The sequence below is a fragment of the Abramis brama genome (genome assembly GCF_963993115.1).
Source record: "Abramis brama genome assembly, chromosome: 2".
Lineage (NCBI taxonomy): Eukaryota > Metazoa > Chordata > Actinopteri > Cypriniformes > Leuciscidae > Abramis > Abramis brama.
In genome coordinates this window covers 61231858-61259428 of record NC_139964.1, presented here as the reverse complement: position 1 = coordinate 61259428, position 27571 = coordinate 61231858, and the positions used below count along the sequence as shown (strand labels likewise).

The 27571-nt window shown below is 38.8% G+C and overlaps 1 long non-coding RNA gene across 1 annotated transcript; it reads right to left on the bottom strand.

The window, feature by feature from the left end:
• Positions 1-393: 393 nt before the first annotated feature.
• LOC311078249 lies at positions 394-27245 on the bottom strand. Its single transcript, XR_014605095.1, has 3 exons — positions 27183-27245; positions 1302-1334; positions 394-499 (listed from the first exon to the last, which is right to left on the bottom strand). It is a non-coding gene; the product is annotated as an uncharacterized lncRNA (long non-coding RNA).
• Between the last annotated feature and the right edge of the window lie 326 nt (positions 27246-27571).

Sequence of the window (27571 nt, the reverse complement as noted above, 5' to 3'; positions counted from 1 at the left end):
AGTCATCAATTAGACAGCTATTAAACGACTACATATATACGTCTAATAGACAGGCAATATGGGTCTAGGCTAAAACAAGGCTGATTTTGGGCTGTCAGTGAAAATCTAATAGACGTCTAACCATAGCCCAAGAATAGACTAGTCATCAATTACACTACATATACATGTAATAGACAACAAAATGAGGCATAAGGATTCTTTTCACTCAAATATAACAGGTTCTCATAAATGAAAATCCATCCAAACTAATTGAATATAAAGGATTTATTTAGAACAATTCTATTAACAACTTAGACAACATTCAAACATAAAAATTAACAAATAAAATATTGGAAAATATGTAAAACAACTTAAGATACTAAAATTTGTAAGAATTAACTGTTAGCTTTATATCCATAACCACCACCCCCTGCTCTCCCTGGTGCTTGTTTAAAATTACCAGAAATTGCATTTTTTATTTCCCATTCAGTCGCCGAAGGAAAGTTGGTCATCACTGCGTCTGCCAAATGAGAAAAAGAAAAAAATTATTGCTCAAGAAAAGCATTGTTGACAATCATTTTTAACTAATTACAGTCATTCACTTTTGCTAGGATGCACACTAAAGCTGGCCAATATAGAGTTAACGGAATATAGATTGAGACTATATAATTTATATCAATATAGACAACAATTTATATCAATATTATTAATAAATTAATATCAATAATTGAAAATTTTTGCCTGCATAATGGTGATGCACTAATTATATATATATATATATATATATATATATATATATATATATATATATATACACACATACATACATATATATATTTTAGGGGTGTAACGATACACGTATTGAACCATTCTGTAGGAGGCTTTCGGTTCGATTTCAGTACGGATTTTTAAGAAGAAATGTTCATTAGACAATTTTTCCTGCTGACCAAAATTTTTTAATTACAAATGTAGGCACGTCAAAAAGCACGCTCAAATGTAAGAGAAATCATAACAAATCGTGACAACAATTGTGCTCTTTCAGGTAGTGACCATATAGACCTGCATTATATGACTGACTGACAGACAAGAACAGTTTGACCTAAAAATATCAAAATTGAAACTACTGCAGAAACAGACACACCTACATCTTGGATGCCCTTAAGGTAAGCTAAAACATACCAAAATTTCAAAGTGAACTATCCATACAAATCATTCTTTATCACTTACTCATATAACTCTAATGAACATAAAAATATACTTATAGGGGTAGTTCACTTAAAAAAAAAAAAAAAAAAAAAAAAATCACATAAGCATTTACTCACTTTCACTTGGTTCCAAACCTGTATGGCTTTCTTCTGTTGAACACACACAAAAAATATATATTTTGAAGAATGTTGGTAACAAGAAATTTAATGGTAGTCATTGACAAGTGTTCTGTATATTCAGTTGCTGTACTTTGTTGTCTGATTGCTGGATAATTTGCAATAAACAGTGTCTTTAAATCAAATAAAGTGGATTACATCACTCCAGTTCTGAGGTTTTTACACTGGCTATCTGTCTGTCAAAGAATTCATATCAAAATACTACAGCTGGTTATTAAATTAATTAACATTTTAAGGCCAAAGTAAATTTCTAATCTTCTGATGCATTATGAACCATCCAGAGCAGACCTCTCAGGTCATCTGGGACAGTAGCCAGCTACTTTTATATCCCCAAAGTCAAAACAAAACATGGAGAGGCAGAATTCAGTTTATATGCACCATATATCTGAAACAAATTCACTGAAAACTTAATGTATGCGGCATATTTTAATTATTTTAAATCAAGTTTAAAGACTTTACTGTTTGACACTACCTTTTATTAATCGGAAAGGATTTTTTTTTTTTTTTTGTCATGTTGCACTATGTTGCTGTTAAGTTTTATGTAAAGTATACTTTGAAAATTTGCATTGAATCAAAAACTATTATTTCTTACTCTAATCTAAAAACAAAAATATATTGGTATCTTTAATAATAATAAAAAATGATAATGATAAGTTTCATAGTTTCATGCTTACCACCTTGAATTTAGATACATTTTAGATTAAGGGCACACAGTTGCAATAACACGTGCAGGTAACGTTAACTTGTTGGAGAAAAATAGTACTCTGCAATGATAATGTTAATGTCACGGTTTCTACACATTATAACAACTAACTAATTTAAACAATGAACATAACAAAAAATATAGCTGCGAGCAGCGATTACGGGCCCAAGCCGGTGGCACCGCAACCCCGGTGCCTTTAGTTACAATAATATATATATATATATATACATACACACACATACATATATATATATATATATATATATATATATATATATATATATATATATATATATATTATTGTTCAAAAGTTTGGGGTCAGTAAGATTTTTAATGTTTTTAGGAGAAGTCTCTTCTGCTCACCAAGGCTGCATTTATTGATTAAAAATACAAACAAAAACAGTAATATTGTGAAATATTATTCCAATTTAAAACAGCTGTTTTCAATTTTTAAATATTTTACATAGTAATTCATTTCTGTGATCAAAGTTGAGTTTTCAGCATCATTACTCCACTCTTCAGTGTCACATGATCCTTCAGAAATCATACTAATATGATGATTGATGCTCAATAAATATTCATTATTATTTTCAATGTTGAAAACAGTTGTGTACAGATTTTTTTTTTTTTCAAAATGCTTTGATGAATGTAAAGTTCAAAAGAACAGCATATATTTCAAATATATATATTTTTAACATTATAAATGTCTTTACTGTAACTGTTGATCAGTTTAACTCATCCTTCATAAATAAAAGTACTGATTTATTTTATTTATTTCCCCAAAAAATAAAATTTTAATTATTACTAACCCAAAACTTTTGAGCGGTAGTGTTTAACGTTACAAAAGCTTTAGATTTCAGATAAATGCTGTTCTTTTGAACTTTCTATTCATCAAAGACTGTACACAACTGTTTTCGACATTTAAAATAATAATGAATGTTTCTTGAGTATCAATCATCATATTAGAATAATTTCTGAAGGATCATGTGACAGTGACGACTGGAGTAATGATGCTGAAAACTCAGCTTTGATCACAGGAATAAATAACAGTTTAAAATATATTAAAATAGAAAGCAGCTGTTTTAAATTGGAATAATATTTTACAATATTACTGTTTTTGTTTGTATTTTTAATCAAATAAATGCAGCCTTGGTGAGCAGAAGAAACTTCTCTGTTATGTGCGCGCCACAGACTGCACGCACGTCCGCTTAGAGTTCCGCCTTTTGCCTTCCGTCAATATTACGTTATTAGAAAAATATTTTTTTAGAGAATCGATTTTTTGACATTTGTGAATCGATTCAGAATCGTCCACGTCCGCATCGCGATGCATCTAAGAATAAATTTTTTCTCCCACCCCTAGATTTCATACAACAGGTTAATAAACAGTTACAATTAAGTCACTTGATGCAATGTTGACTGTTTTTGTTCTGTTTCAGCAGCGAAAATAGTTAAACAAAGATCACGGCAGAACCATCACGCATCACGTGTTTTCTCATAACTGAACGATTCAGCATTTTTAACGAATCGGTTGACTCAAAGATTGAATGATCAATCCATAAACATCTGTCTTAATCATGATCGACTCATTCGAACGAATCGTTTGAACGAATGAATCAATGACTCGCTTATTAAGATGGATGCCTGGCGACACCTAATGGCGGTTTAGTGTTGTTTAAAAGCATCATTCTTTCCCACATGTGTGTGATTTGTGTGTGCAACATTATCATTATTTTTCTTACACTATTATATTAGCGATTTAAAAGCACCCACTCGTGTCACACGTCGATTAACCGGTGGGAAAATATCCTCAGACACATACCTAATACATGTATATTTAAATACAATATTGGCCTACCTGGTAAAAAGTTTTATATACTATTTTGATGTCCTTTTGGACACAAGAGGGCAGTATAGCCCTATGTTTGCTTTTTTGTTGAACCAAATAGCACTAAATAGCCTGTTTTAACTTTTTCATTCTTCTTGAATTGCAAAAACAGAATAAAATGGGTTTAGTTGTGATATTTGTATACTTTTATATAGAAATAAATGGTATATAATTACATTTTTAGAAGATTTTTAGTGTTTCCTTTTTGGACATTATTTAATCCCTCGCCATAGCAAAACCGTTTGAGATATTTATTATCCATTCACAATTTAGCATATTTAATGTAGTTTCATCATGTTGAAAAAGTTTGGTACGAATAAAATAAATAGTTTAAGAGGAGTGGCTAAAAATTCAGAGGCTGATTTTGCAAAAAAATCCACATTCAGACCAAAATATCTGACTTCCTGATGGCCAGAGCTATTGAATGTAAATTAGAAAGTTGTCCGGCTTGATGAGAACAATATACAAACTATTTTTTCTTTACTGTAGTTAAAACTAACCCCCCCACTTTTGTCAAAAGCATGTTGAAAGTGACACACTTCCTGCTGCCAGTTGGTGGCGCTATAACTTTGACTCACAATAGCTACATCCATCTGATCGGCCTCTTACCACGAACACACTGCTGAAGTTTCATCAAGATCAGTTAATGTATGCAGAAGTTATTCCACTTCCGTGTTTCTCTTTTCTCGCCATAAATTCGATTCCTCGCCACAGCCAAACCGTTCGAGATATCAAAAATCCGTCCGCAATTTAGCATCCTCAATGTCTTGACTACATCCACACCGAGTTTGAAGGGGGCACGGTGAATTTTCTAGGAGGAGTATTTCACATTCCACAGCAAGCGTTTTCCAAACAACCCATAATAGCCGACTTCCTGTTGGGCTGGCGTAAAACTTGACCGGGGTAAAGTTGTTCGGCCCGATGAGATCTATATGTGTACCGAGTTTCATATTAATTCATGCGAGCGTGTTTGATATATGGATCAAGTTTTAGAACCCCGTTCAAGGGGGCGCTGTTGAGCCCCCCAGCCACGCCCGGGTACCAGCTTCAGCCCGGCCCTGATGGCCGTGGGTTCTGACCTGTGTGCAAAGTTTCAAGAGTTTTTGAGCACGTTAAGGACCCCAAAAGCCCCTGAAACCTTGATTAACAATATAAAAGCAATAGTCAAATCCCCCCCTCCCCTCACACACACACAGACACAGAGAGGGAGAGAAAATTCTTCAGAAAATCCACATTCAAACCAAAATATCTCTCTTCCTGTTGGTCAGAGATGGTTCATGTAAATTAGAAAGTTGTCCGTCTTGATGAGAACAATACACATACCAAGTTTTGTTGCTGTTGATAAAACTAACACCCCCACTTATGACTAAAGGTGGCGCTACTGAGCCCCTCACCACGCCCGTTTCTGAAACTTTGCACATGTCTACTGGATAATAAATGTGATGTGTCTGTCGAGTTTCATGCAATTTCAAGTATGTTAAGAGTCTCAAAAGCATAAAAAAAGAATATTAAAGTTTGATGCGTTGCCACGGCAACAGTATCTAAGATATCAATAATCCTTTCACAGGTTTACATCTGCCGTGTGTCTACATTGTACACATAAAGTTTGAAGCAAATCTGGTAAAAATAAGACAGTGATTTCAAAGCATTTTAATAGTGATGTACTTCCTGCTGCCTGTTGGTGGCGCTATAACTTTGACTCACAATAGTCACATCTGTGCGATCGGCCTCTTACAACGAACACACTGCTGAAGTTTCATCAAGATCAGTTAATGTATGCAGAAGTTATAACACACTTCCTGTTTCATTTTTTCGCCATAAATTCGTTTCCTCGCCACGGCCAAACCGTTCGAGATATCAAAAATCCGTCCGCAATTTAGCATCCTCAATGTCTTGACTTCATGCACACCGAGTTTGGAGGCGAATCGATGAATTCCCTAGGAGGAGTACATTAAATTCCACAGCATGCGTTTCCAAACAACCCTAAATAGCCGACTTCCTGTTGGGCTGGCGTAAAACTTAGAGCACGAAAGTTGTTCGGCCCGATGAGTTCTATATGTGTACCGAGTTTCATATTATTACATGCAAGCGTGTCTGATTTATGGACAAGTGTTCGGATCCCGTTCCAGGGGGCGCTGTCGAGCCCCCCTGCCACGCCCGGGTACCAGCTTCAGTCCGGCCCTGATGGCCGCGGGTTCTGACCTGTGTGCAAAATTTCAAGAGTTTTCGAGCATGTTAAGGGCCCCAAAAGTGGCCGAAAGGTTGACAAAATAATAATAATAATAATAAATATAGCTGCGAGCAGCGATTACGGGCCCAAGCCGGTGGCACCGCAACCCCGGTGCCTTTAGTTACCTAAAGGCACCGGGGTGGCGGTACCGCCGGCTTGGGCCCTCCATCGCTGCTCGCAGCTATATTTATATATATATATATATATATATATATATATATATATATATATATATATATATACATACATACATACACACACATACATATATATGTATATATATATATATATATATATATATATATATTATTGTTCAAAAGTTTGGGGTCAGTAAGATTTTTAATGTTTTTAGGAGAAGTCTCTTCTGCTCACCAAGGCTGCATTTATTGATTAAAAATACAAACAAAAACAGTAATATTGTGAAATATTATTCCAATTTAAAACAGCTGTTTTCAATTTTTAAATATTTTACATAGTAATTCATTTCTGTGATCAAAGTTGAGTTTTCAGCATCATTACTCCAGTCTTCAGTGTCACATGATCCTTCAGAAATCATACTAATATGATGATTGATGCTCAATAAATATTCATTATTATTTTCAATGTTGAAAACAGTTGTGTACAGATTTTTTTTTTCAAAATGCTTTGATGAATGTTAAGTTCAAAAGAACAGCATATATTTCAAATATATATATTTTTAACATTATAAATGTCTTTACTGTAACTGTTGATCAGTTTAACTCATCCTTCATAAATAAAAGTACTGATTTATTTTATTTATTTCCCCCAAAAATAAAATTGTAATTATTACTAACCCAAAACTTTTGAGCGGTAGTGTTTAACGTTACAAAAGCTTTAGATTTCAGATAAATGCTGTTCTTTTGAACTTTCTATTCATCAAAGACTGTACACAACTGTTTTCGACATTTAAAATAATAATGAATGTTTCTTGAGTATCAATCATCATATTAGAATAATTTCTGAAGGATCATGTGACAGTGACGACTGGAGTAATGATGCTGAAAACTCAGCTTTGATCACAGGAATAAATAACAGTTTAAAATATATTAAAATAGAAAGCAGCCGTTTTAAATTGGAATAATATTTTACAATATTACTGTTTTTGTTTGTATTTTTAATCAAATAAATGCAGCCTTGGTGAGCAGAAGAAACTTCTCTGTTATGTGCGCGCCACAGACTGCACGCACGTCCGCTTAGAGTTCCGCCTTTTGCCTTCCGTCAATATTACGTTATTAGAAAAATATTTTTTTAGAGAATCGATTTTTTGACATTTGTGAATCGATTCAGAATCGTCCACGTCCGCATCGCGATGCATCTAAGAATAAATTTTTTCTCCCACCCCTAGATTTCATACAACAGGTTAATAAACAGTTACAATTAAGTCACTTACATTTTAGATTCAATGTTGACTGTTTTTGTTCTGTTTCAGCAGCGAAAATAGTTAAACAAAGATCACGGCAGAACCATCACGTGTTTTCTCATAACTGAACGATTCAGCATTTTTAACGAATCGGTTGACTCAAAGATTGAATGATCAATCCATAAACATCTGTCTTAATCATGATCGACTCATTCGAACGAATCGTTTGAACGAATGAATCAATGACTCGCTTATTAAGATGGATGCCTGGCGACACCTAATGGCGGTTTAGTGTTGTTTAAAAGCATCATTCTTTCCCACATGTGTGTGATTTGTGTGTGCAACATTATCATTATTTTTCTTTCACTATTATATTAGCGATTTAAAAGCACCCACTCGTGTCACACGTCGATTAACCGGTGGGAAAATATCCTCAGACACATACCTAATAAATGTATATTTAAATACAATATTGGCCTACCTGGTAAAAAGTTTTATATACTATTTTGATGTCCTTTTGGACACAAGAGGGCAGTATAGCCCTATGTTTGCTTTTTTGTTGAACCAAATAGCACTAAATAGCCTGTTTTAACTTTTTCATTCTTCTTGAATTGCAAAAACAGAATAAAATGGGTTTAGTTGTGATATTTGTATTCTTTTATATAGAAATAAATGGTATATAATTACATTTTTAGAAGATTTTTAGTGTTTCCTTTTTGGACATTACTTTAATCCCTCGCCATAGCAAAACCATTTGAGATATTTATTATCCATTCACAATTTAGCATATTTAATGTAGTTTCATCATGTTGAAAAAGTTTGGTACGAATAAAATAAATAGTTTAAGAGGAGTGGCTAAAAATTCAGAGGCTGATTTTGCAAAAAAATTCACATTCAGACCAAAATATCTGACTTCCTGATGGCCAGAGCTATTGAATGTAAATTAGAAAGTTGTCCGGCTTGATGAGAACAATATACAAACTGTTTTTTCTTTACTGTAGTTAAAACTAACCCCCCCACTTTTGTCAAAAGCATGTTGAAAGTGACACACTTCCTGCTGCCAGTTGGTGGCGCTATAACTTTGACTCACAATAGCTACATCCATCTGATCGGCCTCTTACCACGAACACACTGCTGAAGTTTCATCAAGATCAGTTAATGTATGCAGAAGTTATTCCACTTCCGTGTTTCTCTTTTCTCGCCATAAATTCGATTCCTCGCCACAGCCAAACCGTTCGAGATATCAAAAATCCGTCCGCAATTTAGCATCCTCAAAGTCTTGACTACATGCACACCGAGTTTGAAGGGGACACGGTGAATTTTCTAGGAGGAGTATTTCACATTCCACAGCAAGCGTTTTCCAAACAACCCATAATAGCCGACTTCCTGTTGGGCTGGCGTAAAACTTGACCGGGGTAAAGTTGTTCGGCCCGATGAGATCTATATGTGTACCGAGTTTCATATTAATTCATGCGAGCGTGTTTGATATATGGATCAAGTTTTAGAACCCCGTTCAAGGGGGCGCTGTTGAGCCCCCCAGCCACGCCCGGGTACCAGCTTCAGCCCGGCCCTGATGGCCGTGGGTTCTGACCTGTGTGCAAAGTTTCAAGAGTTTTTGAGCACGTTAAGGACCCCAAAAGCCCCTGAAACCTTGATTAACAATATAAAAGCAATAGTCAAATCCCCCCCTCCCCTCACACACACACAGACACAGAGAGAGGGAGAGAAAATTCTTCAGAAAATCCACATTCAAACCAAAATATCTCTCTTCCTGTTGGTCGGAGATGGTTCATGTAAATTAGAAAGTTGTCCGTCTTGATGAGAACAATACACATACCAAGTTTTGTGATTCTAGGAAAAACTAAGCCCCCATTTTTGACTAAAGGTGGCGCTACTGAGCCATTCCACCACGCCCGTTTCTGAAACTTTGCACATGTCTACGGGCTAATAAATGTGATGTGTCTGTTGAGTTTCATGCAATTTCAAGTATGTTAAGAGTCTCAAAAGCATCAAAAAATAATATTAAAGTTTGATGCGTTGCCACGGCAACAGTATCTAAGATATCAATAATCCTTTCACAGGTTTACATCTGCCGTGTGTCTACATTGTACGCATAAAGTTTGAAGCAAATCGGGTAAAAATAAGACACTGATTTCAAAGCATTTTGAAAGTGATGTACTTCCTGCTGCCTGTTGGTGGCGCTATAACTTTGACTCACAATAGTCACATCCATGTGATCGGCCTCTTACAACGAACACACTGCTGAAGTTTCATCAAGATCAGTTAATGTATGCAGAAGTTATAACACACTTCCTGTTTCATTTTTTCGCCATAAATTTGTTTCCTCGCCACGGCCAAACCGTTCGAGATATCAAAAATCCGTCCGCAATTTAGCATCCTCAATGTCTTGACTTCATGCACACCAAGTTTGGAGGCGAATCGATGAATTCCCTAGGAGGAGTACATTAAATTCCACAGCATGCGTTTCCAAACAACGCTAAATAGCCAACTTCCTGTTTGGCTGGCGTAAAACTTAGAGCACGAAAGTTGTTCGGCCCAATGAGATCTATATGTGTACCGAGTTTCATATTATTACATGCAAGCGTGTTTGATTTATGGACACGTGTTTGGATCCCGTTCCAGGGGGCGCTGTCGAGCCCCCCTGCCACGCCCGGGTACCAGCTTCAGTCCGGCCCTGATGGCCGCGGGTTCTGACGTGTGTGCAAAATTTCAAGAGTTTTCGAGCATGTTAAGGGCCCCAAAAGTGCCCGAAAGGTTGACAAAATAATAATAATAATAATAAATATAGCTGCGAGCAGCGATTACGGGCCCAAGCCGGTGGCACCGCAACCCCGGTGCCTTTAGTTACCTAAAGGCACCGGGGTGGCGGTACCGCCGGCTTTGGCCCTCCATCGCTGCTCGCAGCTATATTTATTTATTTATATATATATATATATATATATATATATATACATACACACACATACATATATATGTATATATATATATATATATATATATATATATATATATATATATATATATTATTGTTCAAAAGTTTGGGGTCAGTAAGATTTTTAATGTTTTTAGGAGAAGTCTCTTCTGCTCACCAAGGCTGCATTTATTGATTAAAAATACAAACAAAAACAGTAATATTGTGAAATATTATTCCAATTTAAAACAGCTGTTTTCAATTTTTAAATATTTTACATAGTAATTCATTTCTGTGATCAAAGTTGAGTTTTCAGCATCATTACTCCACTCTTCAGTGTCACATGATCCTTCAGAAATCATACTAATATGATGATTGATGCTCAATAAATATTCATTATTATTTTCAATGTTGAAAACAGTTGTGTACAGATTTTTTTTTTTTTCAAAATGCTTTGATGAATGTAAAGTTCAAAAGAACAGCATATATTTCAAATATATATATTTTTAACATTATAAATGTCTTTACTGTAACTGTTGATCAATTTAACTCATCCTTCATAAATAAAAGTACTGATTTATTTTATTTATTTCCCCAAAAAATAAAATTTTAATTATTACTAACCCAAAACTTTTGAGCGGTAGTGTTTAACGTTACAAAAGCTTTAGATTTCAGATAAATGCTGTTCTTTTGAACTTTCTATTCATCAAAGACTGTACACAACTGTTTTCGACATTTAAAATAATAATGAATGTTTCTTGAGTATCAATCATCATATTAGAATAATTTCTGAAGGATCATGTGACAGTGACGACTGGAGTAATGATGCTGAAAACTCAGCTTTGATCACAGGAATAAATAACAGTTTAAAATATATTAAAATAGAAAGCAGCTGTTTTAAATTGGAATAATATTTTACAATATTACTGTTTTTGTTTGTATTTTTAATCAAATAAATGCAGCCTTGGTGAGCAGAAGAAACTTCTCTGTTATGTGCGCGCCACAGACTGCACGCACGTCCGCTTAGAGTTCCGCCTTTTGCCTTCCGTCAATATTACGTTATTAGAAAAATATTTTTTTAGAGAATCGATTTTTTGACATTTGTGAATCGATTCAGAATCGTCCACGTCCGCATCGCGATGCATCTAAGAATAAATTTTTTCTCCCACCCCTAGATTTCATACAACAGGTTAATAAACAGTTACAATTAAGTCACTTACATTTTAGATGCAATGTTGACTGTTTTTGTTCTGTTTCAGCAGCGAAAATAGTTAAACAAAGATCACGGCAGAACCATCACGCATCACGTGTTTTCTCATAACTGAACGATTCAGCATTTTTAACGAATCGGTTGACTCAAAGATTGAATGATCAATCCATAAACATCTGTCTTAATCATGATCGACTCATTCGAACGAATCGTTTGAACGAATGAATCAATGACTCGCTTATTAAGATGGATGCCTGGCGACACCTAATGGCGGTTTAGTGTTGTTTAAAAGCATCATTCTTTCCCACATGTGTGTGATTTGTGTGTGCAACATTATCATTATTTTTCTTACACTATTATATTAGCGATTTAAAAGCACCCACTCGTGTCACACGTCGATTAACCGGTGGGAAAATATCCTCAGACACATACCTAATACATGTATATTTAAATACAATATTGGCCTACCTGGTAAAAAGTTTTATATACTATTTTGATGTCCTTTTGGACACAAGAGGGCAGTATAGCCCTATGTTTGCTTTTTTGTTGAACCAAATAGCACTAAATAGCCTGTTTTAACTTTTTCATTCTTCTTGAATTGCAAAAACAGAATAAAATGGGTTTAGTTGTGATATTTGTATACTTTTATATAGAAATAAATGGTATATAATTACATTTTTAGAAGATTTTTAGTGTTTCCTTTTTGGACATTATTTAATCCCTCGCCATAGCAAAACCGTTTGAGATATTTATTATCCATTCACAATTTAGCATATTTAATGTAGTTTCATCATGTTGAAAAAGTTTGGTACGAATAAAATAAATAGTTTAAGAGGAGTGGCTAAAAATTCAGAGGCTGATTTTGCAAAAAAATCCACATTCAGACCAAAATATCTGACTTCCTGATGGCCAGAGCTATTGAATGTAAATTAGAAAGTTGTCCGGCTTGATGAGAACAATATACAAACTATTTTTTCTTTACTGTAGTTAAAACTAACCCCCCCACTTTTGTCAAAAGCATGTTGAAAGTGACACACTTCCTGCTGCCAGTTGGTGGCGCTATAACTTTGACTCACAATAGCTACATCCATCTGATCGGCCTCTTACCACGAACACACTGCTGAAGTTTCATCAAGATCAGTTAATGTATGCAGAAGTTATTCCACTTCCGTGTTTCTCTTTTCTCGCCATAAATTCGATTCCTCGCCACAGCCAAACCGTTCGAGATATCAAAAATCCGTCCGCAATTTAGCATCCTCAATGTCTTGACTACATCCACACCGAGTTTGAAGGGGGCACGGTGAATTTTCTAGGAGGAGTATTTCACATTCCACAGCAAGCGTTTTCCAAACAACCCATAATAGCCGACTTCCTGTTGGGCTGGCGTAAAACTTGACCGGGGTAAAGTTGTTCGGCCCGATGAGATCTATATGTGTACCGAGTTTCATATTAATTCATGCGAGCGTGTTTGATATATGGATCAAGTTTTAGAACCCCGTTCAAGGGGGCGCTGTTGAGCCCCCCAGCCACGCCCGGGTCCCAGCTTCAGCCCGGCCCTGATGGCCGTGGGTTCTGACCTGTGTGCAAAGTTTCAAGAGTTTTTGAGCACGTTAAGGACCCCAAAAGCCCCTGAAACCTTGATTAACAATATAAAAGCAATAGTCAAATCCCCCCCTCCCCTCACACACACACAGACACAGATAGTCCTTGGGCCAAGACCCAAAATTTCACGTATTGGTACCATCTGGGTGGGCAAATTCTAGTTGCGATTTTTTACATCATATGCATCCCTAGATAATGTTTTGACATGATAACCCTTGCCAACTGGCAGCTTAGTAGTGGTTATGACCGCTTGAAGTGACTGACCCCTGTAAGCGGAAAAAATGGCAAAAGTACCTTCCATGGAAATAATCTGGTTCATCCAGTTGATAATTCATCAAGTGGTTCATTCATCACAAATAAAGTAGGTTCCAAATTAGTGAAATAATGAGATAAAGGCAATAATTCCAAAATAAATTACTAAAAATTGGTAAATTTGGGAGTTTTAGCATGTCAAACCGTAATACCCCAATGTCATGAAATAGTCTAGTAGCCAACTAGGTGAACCCGGAAATGTTGAGTACACCAAAGTTTTATTGCAGAAATGTGAAGTATGGGTCCCCAGCATACAGAAACTGCCGGATGCTAATTTGCATAATTATGTTGAGCAATTTGCATGATTAGCATAATTAGCATTATTATGACCGCCGCTAGCTACGCTAAAAGCGGTCATATAGGGATTGTCAGTTTTTTTTGTTTTTTTTTTTCGTCATCTACTGAATTTTTCGTCAACGATACCAGGGACACCGAAACACCGGGGAACATGAAATTTGGTGGGCATGTAGCCCCACTAGACTTTTAGGGAAAAATTTTGTTTGGTCCCCGGGGGCCACTCCCCCCCCCCCGCGCTGGGCCCCCCCAAACCCAAAAAATGCAGTTTTTCCTAATTAACTACCTGAACCGTGGCACCGAGGATGAAGAAAGTTTTATGGTATGTTGGTCTTAAGGGCCCACATCAACCTAGCCCATAATCACTCATTTGTGATTTGCGCCCCTCCCATAAAAAATGAAAATGCAATATTATTCTGCTTTAATCGCTCCTATCTTCAGTTGAGATGTTCAGAACTGCACCATATTTCATGTGTATGATTAACTTGACATCCTCTGGGGGTATGCTAAGTTTCATAGAATTTAATCCATGGGGAGGTATAAAATAAATTCATTTATGTGCACATTTAGTGACTGTACACTCATCGGCCTGTAGATGGTGGTGTTGCGCGGAGGGTTGCTGGTTTAGGATGATACTGTCACTAAGGTTGCCAACTGTCCCAAATTAGGCGGGACGTCCCGAATTTTGGGCCTAATTTATTTGTCCCGTGCGTGACCTCCCGTGTCCCGTTTTTTGACAAGCTGATAAACCACTGACTGATACAACAGCAACAGCAACAGCAGCAGTGCTGACCACGACACTTGAGAATGATCACCGACACCTGTCATCATCCAATCACCCCAACCGACCATCTCTCTCAGCTTTCTTAGGTATGCGCTGCGGTACTCTGCTGTCAGGTAATACTTCGGGAAGCCCTTTTAATCCTTGGGCCAAAACCCAAAATTTCACGTATTGGTACCATCTGGGTGGGCAAATTCTAGTTGCGATTTTTTATATCCTATGCACCCCTAGATGATGTTTTGACATGATAACCCTTGCCAACTGGCAGATTAGTAGTGGTTATGACCGCTTGAAGTGACTGACCCCTGTCAGTGAAATAAGTAGTAAAAGTACCTTCCATAAATAAAATCTGGTTCATCCAGATGATAATTTATCAAGTGGTTCATTCATCACGAATAAAGTAGGTTCTAAATTAGTGAAATAATGAGATAAAGGCAATAATTCCAAAAAACATGGCTAAATTTGGGAGTATTAGCATGTCACACCGCAATACCACAATATCATGAAAGCATTGAGACAATGATTGATGAGCCAGTCAAAAATTAGAAAAAACACAATGTTTAATGTATGGTGAAAACAACGGTCATTACAAAATCATCACAAAATTTCAATAAAGTACTAGTCATCATCGTCTTCGGTATCAGACTCTGACAGCTGTGGAGCGGGCTCCTCCTCACAAGGTTGATTAGTACAGGTTTGCAGCTTGCACAGGTTGGTGCACCGCAGGCTGTTGGCGAGGCACGTGCAATCAGGTAGCTTGCATGACCTGGTGCACTTGCAGGATAATAGCTGCAGGACGGCATCAGGTGCTGGGGTGCCTCGCATCCACTGTATTGTCAGCTGCCCGTCTTCATCTGTGTTCCACCCATGCTCCTCGGGACTCGGCACAGCCGGCATGGTTTGCAGAGACCGCCTCCAGATAGCAGCCTGGTAGTTGGCTCGGATGGCGTGCATGAGGAGGCAATCTTCGCATGGAGGAAGCTGGCTGGATTCAACCTCTCCTCGCCTGACACAGAATAGTTGGTAGCGAAGAGCGTTGACCTCTGCAGTGCTGGTTGATGGCACATACATCTTACAGGTGGTTGCCTGCAGCTTCTCGAACAGCTCATCAGACACAGCCCATGACCGACCGAGCTCCAGGAAGGCTTCTCGGCAATCTTCCTGTGATTTCATCTGTTTCAGGGCACCCACTTTGCCACGTCCCGCAAATGCACTGACAGTGTCGCAGCCAGTGAAGGCATGCATGCCGAGCAGGGCATCTGCGGAACTGCTGCCGAGAGACTGGCGCAATTTGGATATGTCAATGTACCTCATTCTGTTCTGGGTGCCGCTCTTCTGGAACAGTGGGCATGGGATATCTCTGCTGAAGGCCACACCCAGAACCAGAACATCTGTGTCGTCAGCTGTGATGATCACAGCTTTGTAGCCTGACTCTGCTGCATGAAGAGCATGCAAAAGCATGCGCGTATCCGCTTCCTCCTGTGATGATTTCAGCTCTGTTGCCTCTTCCCAGTGCTCTTTATCCAGCTTGAAGCAGTCTTCGCCACATGTGAGGTACAGAGTCTTGTCTTGGAGCTTCTCTCTGTGTTTGGGCTCTTTCCATTCTTCAACCAAGTAGGCAATCAGGCTTGTCTTGTTGGTAGCACTGGAGAGCAGTCTCCTCCACTGCTGGATCTTGTGGCCTGACACAATGTTCTTGAACTGAATCCCTGTGTCTGCGCCTCTCTTAGCCCTCTCAGCATCTTTGATTGACATGTCCTTGTACACATCGAAGATGACATCTATACGCTGGCTCTTCCCCCCTTCGTGCAGCACCTTGTCCAGAGCTGTGACAGCCAACTGCGCAAAGGTCTTGTCTTGTCCCTTCAGTTTCTGTAACAGGCTCATTCCATCAATGACGGTTGTTGATGGCTCTGGGATTTCCTCAGCTGGGGACACGCTCTTCTCCAACTCTCTGGCCAAAGCTGCCTTGTTTGTCTTGCGTAGAGACCCATCCCCGTTAGCTAGGGCCCAAGGCAGAGGTCCCAGAGGATGAGCCAAGACATCACTCATGTGTAGTTGTCGGCTCTGTGCCACCAAGATCATGTGACCAAAGAGGTTTCTGTCGGCCTTCAAGACTACCTGCTTGGCTTGCTCCTGGCTACATTGCTTCTTCTTGATCTCTGAGAATGTTTTCAGCTTTTTCTTGGTCATCGTGTTGTAGAAATGTGTCACTCTTTTTTCCAGACGTTCTGTCTTGAAATTTTGGTAAGCCTCTTCTCCAATCTTCTTGGCCTTAAGGAGGTCATTTGCCACATCAGGTGGGGCTACAGTTGCAGTTGACAGACTGACAAACTCTTCTTGTTCTGGACTGAATGGATTCTGCCAGCAATTTTCCAGGAGATCAACGATGGACTGGACATCTGCCTCATCTCTTCTGATCCTGGGCGGCTGTAGGTCTGGATGATTCAGCTGAGAATCACCCCGACCGACCATCTCTCTCAGCTTTCTTAGGTATGCGCTGCGGTACTCTGCTGTCAGGTAGTACTTCGAGACAGCTCCGGGCTTGAGGCTGAAGCCCTTTGTTCCTCCTGCTGTCTGCGTGTCCTTGTTGACGGTCTCCTCAATGGTCTGGTCGACTGGTATACGCCCGAAGGGGTTTTTGCAGCCAATCTGGACAGAGAAGCCTCCTTGTGAGAAGTGCTCATGGACATCTGGGTGGTCAACAGGCAGATGCTTCATCGTGGCATAGTAGTAGGGCAGGAAGCGGGCGTAGTTGAGCTTGTCATAAGCGAAGCACCAGGGAATCATTTCTCGGATGCATGCAAGATGCAGCATCCAGTTGCCTTCTCTGGAAGCGCGAATCAGTCCAAGCATGATCTCTGTTATGTCAATGTAGGACATCCAGAAGGATGAAAGGTTATGCTGGTTTCGCAGAGATTCCAGGTAGACTTGGAACAGTTGCATGGTGCGGACGCATGCTGCATTATCAAGAAGTTTGGTGAATGCCTCCTGCCTGATATCGTCGCTGAAGCTGGCAATGCTCTCCAGGGCTTCCTCCAGCTGAGGGAGCTGTGTCGGGTGTTTGACCTCTAGCCATGGTAGGAAGCCTCTCCAGGCAAGGCGCATAAGTGCTTCATAGACTATCTTGTGCAGCCGGACGGCTCTGTTATACTTTCTGCCTTCCATTACACCTGAGACCGATCCTTCAGCAATCACGCCAGATTCCACACACAGATCCCGCAGCCCTGCATCTTGGAATCGCTTCCCCAGAATGGAGAGCAGGTTGAAGATGGTGTGGAAGACACCCATCCTGATGACAATGTTCTTGAACTTCTCATGCTTCCACACAATTTCTGCTGCCTTGGCATACAGGGCTTGGTCAAAGACACAAACAATTGTCTTCAACTGCAGGGACTCCATTATGCCTAATGTCTGGTTGAGTACCTCGTAGACAGTTGATAGTTCTGTAGGAGGCGCATTGATGGTTGGCAGGTAACCCACAGTGTCTTGTACCACCTCAACCTGGTCACGGGTCTGGATGTTAAATCCAGTCCAGCTGCTCACAGTCTGAGCCTCGGGGGCAGACATCCTAGCAAGCAGCCAGGCTATGTTCTTTGCCTTTGCCTCCTGGACCTGTGCACCATAGTCGGCGTCAGCAGTTGCGATCTTTGGTGGTCCAACTCTCTGGCCAGCATTGTAGATGGGTAGCATCTGATGTGTGGGGGTGATGCTTCTCCTCTTTGACTTCATGACTGCTGTTGCATGCCTCTCAGGTGCAGCCGGTACGATCGCTTTCGACTGGATGGCAATACCATTCACTCTGTGAGAAGTTCCTACTCCACTAATGGTCTCTTCCAGTCGGTCAATGTTGTCATACGCCAGCGTGGTGAAGATGCCTGGATAGATGTTCGCTGGCAATGGAATACCATCCTTCGACAGCTCCATCTTCCGAAGACACAGAGCCGTGTCAACTTCTTCCAACTGAGAATAGGAAACACAGTGACCGAGCCGATTCAGAGTGTGCACCAGTTCTGTGTTACCCGTCAAAGACTTCACAGCAAATGGCAGAAGAACGTGCTTCGGCGGCTTGATCCGGCCACAAGTGACAGCAAAGACTAGGTCGCTGCCAAAGGAGGTAGCAAGTCGCTGGACTCTTTCAGGGGGATTTCCGTGCTCACTGCCTCCAGTCAGAAGTGTGTGCATGAAGTGGGTCACGGATTCAGGAATGATGGCTTCATCTCGTTCTACATTTGGTGGCCACTCCTGCTTGGTGTCTTGGTTTTTTATGTCGTTTCTCATCAGCACCGCCGCTTTCGTTACAACATCCTCAGATTCGATAGATCTGGCTTGCTGTAGTTCCATCTTTAAAGAGTGCGCAGTTTTCACAAGCTCGGCCATGGTCAGGCTGTCGGGATAGAGAAGAAGCCTCCCATTGTCATCAGGTATGATATGAATGGACTCAGCCAGCTCACTTTCCACTCTACGGCGAAGGTGTTTCTTGGTTGAGGGCTTGATCTCGGTGACAGCAAGGGCCTTCATGGATGACTCGAATCTTGATGCAAGGTATGTCATTGGCAGTACCTGTGGGTTTGTAAAGAGTTTGTTCCGAATGTACGAGAACAGTTCTTCATAGGAATACTTTTCTGCTGTCTGATATAGTTCTTCTGCATTCCCACTTTGTTCCTTTGCCTTGGAGCTGGTGGCAGGCTCGGCGACACGCGTGTATGCTCGATAGCAGGATCTGTGATAATGTCCCTCAGCAGCAACAAGCTCTCTACTAGTGATAGCAAGCATCCGCTGGTCTAACTTGATGCCTGCTGCTTTCCGGATCCGGTCATCAGCACGTAACTCAGAACATTGTATGAGAGGTTCCCTCGTGTTTTGGCCCTTCTGGTACTTGCTTGATTTCACACAGAAGATACACAGTTCATCATAAACTCTTGACGTGCTTGGAACACCCCGAGATGCCCTCCTTGAAGTCCCTTCTTCTGCATTCTCAAAAGCTGAGGAAGATGGCTCTCTTGTGATAGCATCTAAGAGTTTCTTCATCGTGAAAATGCTGCGGCATTGGCGATGATATAGCACTGGTGGAATTTCTTGCTCGCTCAACTCTTTGGCAATGTCCAGAATTTGGATATGTCCTCTTATCTCTGCTGCTCTCAACAAAGTTTTCCATGAGGCCAGGTTCTTGGGTGACACCAAGTGTGAGTCGGAATCCTCGTCAGAGCAGTGGATGATGCAATCCATGCGGGACCGCTTCCTTGGCAGGATGCCTTTGCAGGGACTTGCCAAATCCATCACTTATTCAGAGAACCATCAAACCTTACAACCTACAGGAATAACAAAATAAGTGAGGACGTCTACTATATGGAACACATCTCACAAAATGAAAGATAATTTACTTGTCTAATGATAGCTGCCGAAACTTAAGTACTAATAATTAATATTAACCCTCTGGGGACTAAGCCCTTTTTGGTCCGTTTTCATCTGTGTGTAACGTATGTGTGTGTGCGGCTGTACGCTTAACATCAAATTAAAAGAGTACATTCATATAAAACGTTGATTCAACTGACTAACGTTAATGTTACCTGTGAATTAAGCGGTTGTGTGACATTCATGTTAATACTACTGGCATTATAAAACCCTAATTTGCCCTCCAGGAGGGCATTCCATCACGTGAAAACTATGAAATAACCGTCCAGTGAGTTTAGTCCAGTTTAAGTTAATTAATTTGAAGATAATTTAGTTTACTTCCATTCACATTAAAAGTTGCCACCAAAACCTTTACAAAACCTCTAATCAAGATTAAAAACCTAAAGCCTAAACTTACAGCTAAAGTCTAGTCAACCTAACGTTACCTCTAAGTTAGTTAGCCTAACAGTTGAGATGCTAACGGACTTTTCCCAAAGACACTAAACCATTTCTATAAAGTAAATATTCAACGGAAGCGTGTTATTTACATGAAAGAATGTGTCAGAAACATTTTTATGTACTATTTGTGTAATTTTGGGGACTAAACTTACCTGAAATTAGCAAAAACAACAGTGAGAGATGAAGTTGCTGCTTGTCGTCAGTTGAGCTCCCTGCCCGTTTCCATGGTAACTCCAGTTCAAATCTGGTTCAAATGCAACTTGTACTGTATATACAAATCTAGTGATTGTAAACTAATGTTAAGAAGTGCATGTTAACAAGTGTACTTAACATTATGAGAACGTTCAGCAATCACAAATAACGTCATAAAGACAAGAACGTCAATAACGTTATATGAATGTTCCGAAAACATTATTTTAATAACGTTTTGTACTAACATTTACACAACTTTTAAAGAACGTTAGTGAATGTTCTGGGAACGTTCCCTGTTAGCTGGGTGTGTGTTTATTTTGTGGTTAGAAAACGGCAATATAACAGCAATGAAGGTTGTGACCAATATAAACACAGATTTTGGAATATAATGGGGTTTTCGGGGCATATGTGTTAATATTTACCTGAAATTCAACGTTTCTTCTTTTCTTGTGTTACAAAGCTGAAACCTAATACATTACACATAAACCTGATAACAAAACTAATTCAAATATATTATACAAAGATTAAGAACAAATCGTCTGTACATTTTATGACTTTCCAATAGTAGACAGTGTAGAGTCGACAATACATGTTATTTTATTTTTATTTATTTTTTTACATCTCAAAACAATGTTCAATTCAAAGATATCGACTTTATTATGCCTTTTAATATGTACAATATATTTTAGTTTGCTTGGGATTAATATTAGATCACTGTTATTACGGTATTGGACGTTTGTGTATTTTTCAAAAATAATTCTAATACATAAAAGTAGGAAAATGACTAATCCTAAAAAAAGTATAAAAAGCTGGGCCTGTGGAAAGGTTATCATATTATAATTAACTTATATTAACCCCATAAACAATTTAGTATAGGTATGGTTTTGCCCACCCAGATGGTACCAATATCTGGTCTGGCCCATGGACTAAGAGAGGGAGAGAAAATTCTTCAGAAAATCCACATTCAAACCAAAATATCTCTCTTCCTGTTGGTCAGAGATGGTTCATGTAAATTAGAAAGTTGTCCGTCTTGATGAGAACAATACACATACCAAGTTTTGTTGCTGTTGATAAAACTAACACCCCCACTTATGACTAAAGGTGGCGCTACTGAGCCCCTCACCACGCCCGTTTCTGAAACTTTGCACATGTCTACTGGATAATAAATGTGATGTGTCTGTCGAGTTTCATGCAATTTCAAGTATGTTAAGAGTCTCAAAAGCATAAAAAAAGAATATTAAAGTTTGATGCGTTGCCACGGCAACAGTATCTAAGATATCAATAATCCTTTCACAGGTTTACATCTGCCGTGTGTCTACATTGTACACATAAAGTTTGAAGCAAATCTGGTAAAAATAAGACAGTGATTTCAAAGCATTTTAATAGTGATGTACTTCCTGCTGCCTGTTGGTGGCGCTATAACTTTGACTCACAATAGTCACATCTGTGCGATCGGCCTCTTACAACGAACACACTGCTGAAGTTTCATCAAGATCAGTTAATGTATGCAGAAGTTATAACACACTTCCTGTTTCATTTTTTCGCCATAAATTCGTTTCCTCGCCACGGCCAAACCGTTCGAGATATCAAAAATCCGTCCGCAATTTAGCATCCTCAATGTCTTGACTTCATGCACACCGAGTTTGGAGGCGAATCGATGAATTCCCTAGGAGGAGTACATTAAATTCCACAGCATGCGTTTCCAAACAACCCTAAATAGCCGACTTCCTGTTGGGCTGGCGTAAAACTTAGAACACGAAAGTTGTTCGGCCCGATGAGTTCTGTATGTGTACCGAGTTTCATATTATTACATGCAAGCGTGTCTGATTTATGGACAAGTGTTCGGATCCCGTTCCAGGGGGCGCTGTCGAGCCCCCCTGCCACGCCCGGGTACCAGCTTCAGTCCGGCCCTGATGGCCGCGGGTTCTGACCTGTGTGCAAAATTTCAAGAGTTTTCGAGCATGTTAAGGGCCCCAAAAGTGGCCGAAAGGTTGACAAAATAATAATAATAATAATAATAATAATAATAATAATAATCCTACCGAAAACAATAGGGCCTTCGCCCTTTCAGGGCTTGGGCCCTAATAATAATCCTACCGAAAACAATAGGGCCTTCGCCCTTTCAGGGCTTGGGCCCTAATAATAATAAATATAGCTGCGAGCAGCGATTACGGGCCCAAGCCGGTGGCACCGCAACCCCGGTGCCTTTAGTTACCTAAAGGCACCGGGGTGGCGGTACCGCCGGCTTTGGCCCTCCATCGCTGCTCGCAGCTATATTATATATATATATATATATATATATATATATATATATATATATATATATATATATATATATATATATATATACATATATATACATACACACACATACATATATATATATATATATATATATATATATATATATATTATTGTTCAAAAGTTTGGGGTCAGTAAGATTTTTAATGTTTTTAGGAGAAGTCTCTTCTGCTCACCAAGGCTGCATTTATTGATTAAAAATACAAACAAAAACAGTAATATTGTGAAATATTATTCCAATTTAAAACAGCTGTTTTCAATTTTTAAATATTTTACATAGTAATTCATTTCTGTGATCAAAGTTGAGTTTTCAGCATCATTACTCCACTCTTCAGTGTCACATGATCCTTCAGAAATCATACTAATATGATGATTGATGCTCAATAAATATTCATTATTATTTTCAATGTTGAAAACAGTTGTGTACAGATTTTTTTTTTTTTCAAAATGCTTTGATGAATGTAAAGTTCAAAAGAACAGCATATATTTCAAATATATATATTTTTAACATTATAAATGTCTTTACTGTAACTGTTGATCAGTTTAACTCATCCTTCATAAATAAAAGTACTGATTTATTTTATTTATTTCCCCAAAAAATAAAATTTTAATTATTACTAACCCAAAACTTTTGAGCGGTAGTGTTTAACGTTACAAAAGCTTTAGATTTCAGATAAATGCTGTTCTTTTGAACTTTCTATTCATCAAAGACTGTACACAACTGTTTTCGACATTTAAAATAATAATGAATGTTTCTTGAGTATCAATCATCATATTAGAATAATTTCTGAAGGATCATGTGACAGTGACGACTGGAGTAATGATGCTGAAAACTCAGCTTTGATCACAGGAATAAATAACAGTTTAAAATATATTAAAATAGAAAGCAGCTGTTTTAAATTGGAATAATATTTTACAATATTACTGTTTTTGTTTGTATTTTTAATCAAATAAATGCAGCCTTGGTGAGCAGAAGAAACTTCTCTGTTATGTGCGCGCCACAGACTGCACGCACGTCCGCTTAGAGTTCCGCCTTTTGACTTCCGTCAATATTACGTTATTAGAAAAATATTTTTTTAGAGAATCGATTTTTTGACATTTGTGAATCGATTCAGAATCGTCCACGTCCGCATCGCGATGCATCTAAGAATAAATTTTTTCTCCCACCCCTAGATTTCATACAACAGGTTAATAAACAGTTACAATTAAGTCACTTACATTTTAGATGCAATGTTGACTGTTTTTGTTCTGTTTCAGCAGCGAAAATAGTTAAACAAAGATCACGGCAGAACCATCACGCATCACGTGTTTTCTCATAACTGAACGATTCAGCATTTTTAACGAATCGGTTGACTCAAAGATTGAATGATCAATCCATAAACATCTGTCTTAATCATGATCGACTCATTCGAACGAATCGTTTGAACGAATGAATCAATGACTCGCTTATTAAGATGGATGCCTGGCGACACCTAATGGCGGTTTAGTGTTGTTTAAAAGCATCATTCTTTCCCACATGTGTGTGATTTGTGTGTGCAACATTATCATTATTTTTCTTACACTATTATATTAGCGATTTAAAAGCACCCACTCGTGTCACACGTCGATTAACCGGTGGGAAAATATCCTCAGACACATACCTAATACATGTATATTTAAATACAATATTGGCCTACCTGGTAAAAAGTTTTATATACTATTTTGATGTCCTTTTGGACACAAGAGGGCAGTATAGCCCTATGTTTGCTTTTTTGTTGAACCAAATAGCACTAAATAGCCTGTTTTAACTTTTTCATTCTTCTTGAATTGCAAAAACAGAATAAAATGGGTTTAGTTGTGATATTTGTATACTTTTATATAGAAATAAATGGTATATAATTACATTTTTAGAAGATTTTTAGTGTTTCCTTTTTGGACATTATTTAATCCCTCGCCATAGCAAAACCGTTTGAGATATTTATTATCCATTCACAATTTAGCATATTTAATGTAGTTTCATCATGTTGAAAAAGTTTGGTACGAATAAAATAAATAGTTTAAGAGGAGTGGCTAAAAATTCAGAGGCTGATTTTGCAAAAAAATCCACATTCAGACCAAAATATCTGACTTCCTGATGGCCAGAGCTATTGAATGTAAATTAGAAAGTTGTCCGGCTTGATGAGAACAATATACAAACTATTTTTTCTTTACTGTAGTTAAAACTAACCCCCCCACTTTTGTCAAAAGCATGTTGAAAGTGACACACTTCCTGCTGCCAGTTGGTGGCGCTATAACTTTGACTCACAATAGCTACATCCATCTGATCGGCCTCTTACCACGAACACACTGCTGAAGTTTCATCAAGATCAGTTAATGTATGCAGAAGTTATTCCACTTCCGTGTTTCTCTTTTCTCGCCATAAATTCGATTCCTCGCCACAGCCAAACCGTTCGAGATATCAAAAATCCGTCCGCAATTTAGCATCCTCAATGTCTTGACTACATCCACACCGAGTTTGAAGGGGGCACGGTGAATTTTCTAGGAGGAGTATTTCACATTCCACAGCAAGCGTTTTCCAAACAACCCATAATAGCCGACTTCCTGTTGGGCTGGCGTAAAACTTGACCGGGGTAAAGTTGTTCGGCCCGATGAGATCTATATGTGTACCGAGTTTCATATTAATTCATGCGAGCGTGTTTGATATATGGATCAAGTTTTAGAACCCCGTTCAAGGGGGCGCTGTTGAGCCCCCCAGCCACGCCCGGGTACCAGCTTCAGCCCGGCCCTGATGGCCGTGGGTTCTGACCTGTGTGCAAAGTTTCAAGAGTTTTTGAGCACGTTAAGGACCCCAAAAGCCCCTGAAACCTTGATTAACAATATAAAAGCAATAGTCAAATCCCCCCCTCCCCTCACACACACACAGACACAGAGAGGGAGAGAAAATTCTTCAGAAAATCCACATTCAAACCAAAATATCTCTCTTCCTGTTGGTCAGAGATGGTTCATGTAAATTAGAAAGTTGTCCGTCTTGATGAGAACAATACACATACCAAGTTTTGTTGCTGTTGATAAAACTAACACCCCCACTTATGACTAAAGGTGGCGCTACTGAGCCCCTCACCACGCCCGTTTCTGAAACTTTGCACATGTCTACTGGATAATAAATGTGATGTGTCTGTCGAGTTTCATGCAATTTCAAGTATGTTAAGAGTCTCAAAAGCATAAAAAAAGAATATTAAAGTTTGATGCGTTGCCACGGCAACAGTATCTAAGATATCAATAATCCTTTCACAGGTTTACATCTGCCGTGTGTCTACATTGTACACATAAAGTTTGAAGCAAATCTGGTAAAAATAAGACAGTGATTTCAAAGCATTTTAATAGTGATGTACTTCCTGCTGCCTGTTGGTGGCGCTATAACTTTGACTCACAATAGTCACATCTGTGCGATCGGCCTCTTACAACGAACACACTGCTGAAGTTTCATCAAGATCAGTTAATGTATGCAGAAGTTATAACACACTTCCTGTTTCATTTTTTCGCCATAAATTCGTTTCCTCGCCACGGCCAAACCGTTCGAGATATCAAAAATCCGTCCGCAATTTAGCATCCTCAATGTCTTGACTTCATGCACACCGAGTTTGGAGGCGAATCGATGAATTCCCTAGGAGGAGTACATTAAATTCCACAGCATGCGTTTCCAAACAACCCTAAATAGCCGACTTCCTGTTGGGCTGGCGTAAAACTTAGAGCACGAAAGTTGTTCGGCCCGATGAGTTCTATATGTGTACCGAGTTTCATATTATTACATGCAAGCGTGTCTGATTTATGGACAAGTGTTCGGATCCCGTTCCAGGGGGCGCTGTCGAGCCCCCCTGCCACGCCCGGGTACCAGCTTCAGTCCGGCCCTGATGGCCGCGGGTTCTGACCTGTGTGCAAAATTTCAAGAGTTTTCGAGCATGTTAAGGGCCCCAAAAGTGGCCGAAAGGTTGACAAAATAATAATAATAATAATAATAATAATAATAATAATAATAATAATAATCCTACCGAAAACAATAGGGCCTTCGCCCTTTCAGGGCTTGGGCCCTAATAATAATAATCCTACCGAAAACAATAGGGCCTTCGCCCTTTCAGGGCTTGGGCCCTAATAACACGCATACTTACAAGATCGAAGTAGAAATTTGAAGGTTTTCAGAGTGTCGCTCGCCCGTTGCTCTCCGACAGCTGCCTCGTGTAAAATAAAATAGAAAATAGCGGAAATGTTTATCGCGAGATCTGGCTAAAGTGATCTAGTCGCGCAATGCCAGTAGTCCCAGTAGTCATGTCTCAGTAGTGTTTCGATTGTGCCATCTAGCGGTTGAGAAATGCAATTGCATTTGATTTAATTTTAAATGATAGACAGTCATATCGTAGATTGTGTGAATGTTATGTTTATGTTATGTTTATGTGTGACAGCAAACATTAAGTGTGTGAGCGAAAACATTTTTAAGACTAATATTCTTATACTATATCGCTGGTCTGAATCAGGGCTATAGCCAAGCTGTACGTAGACC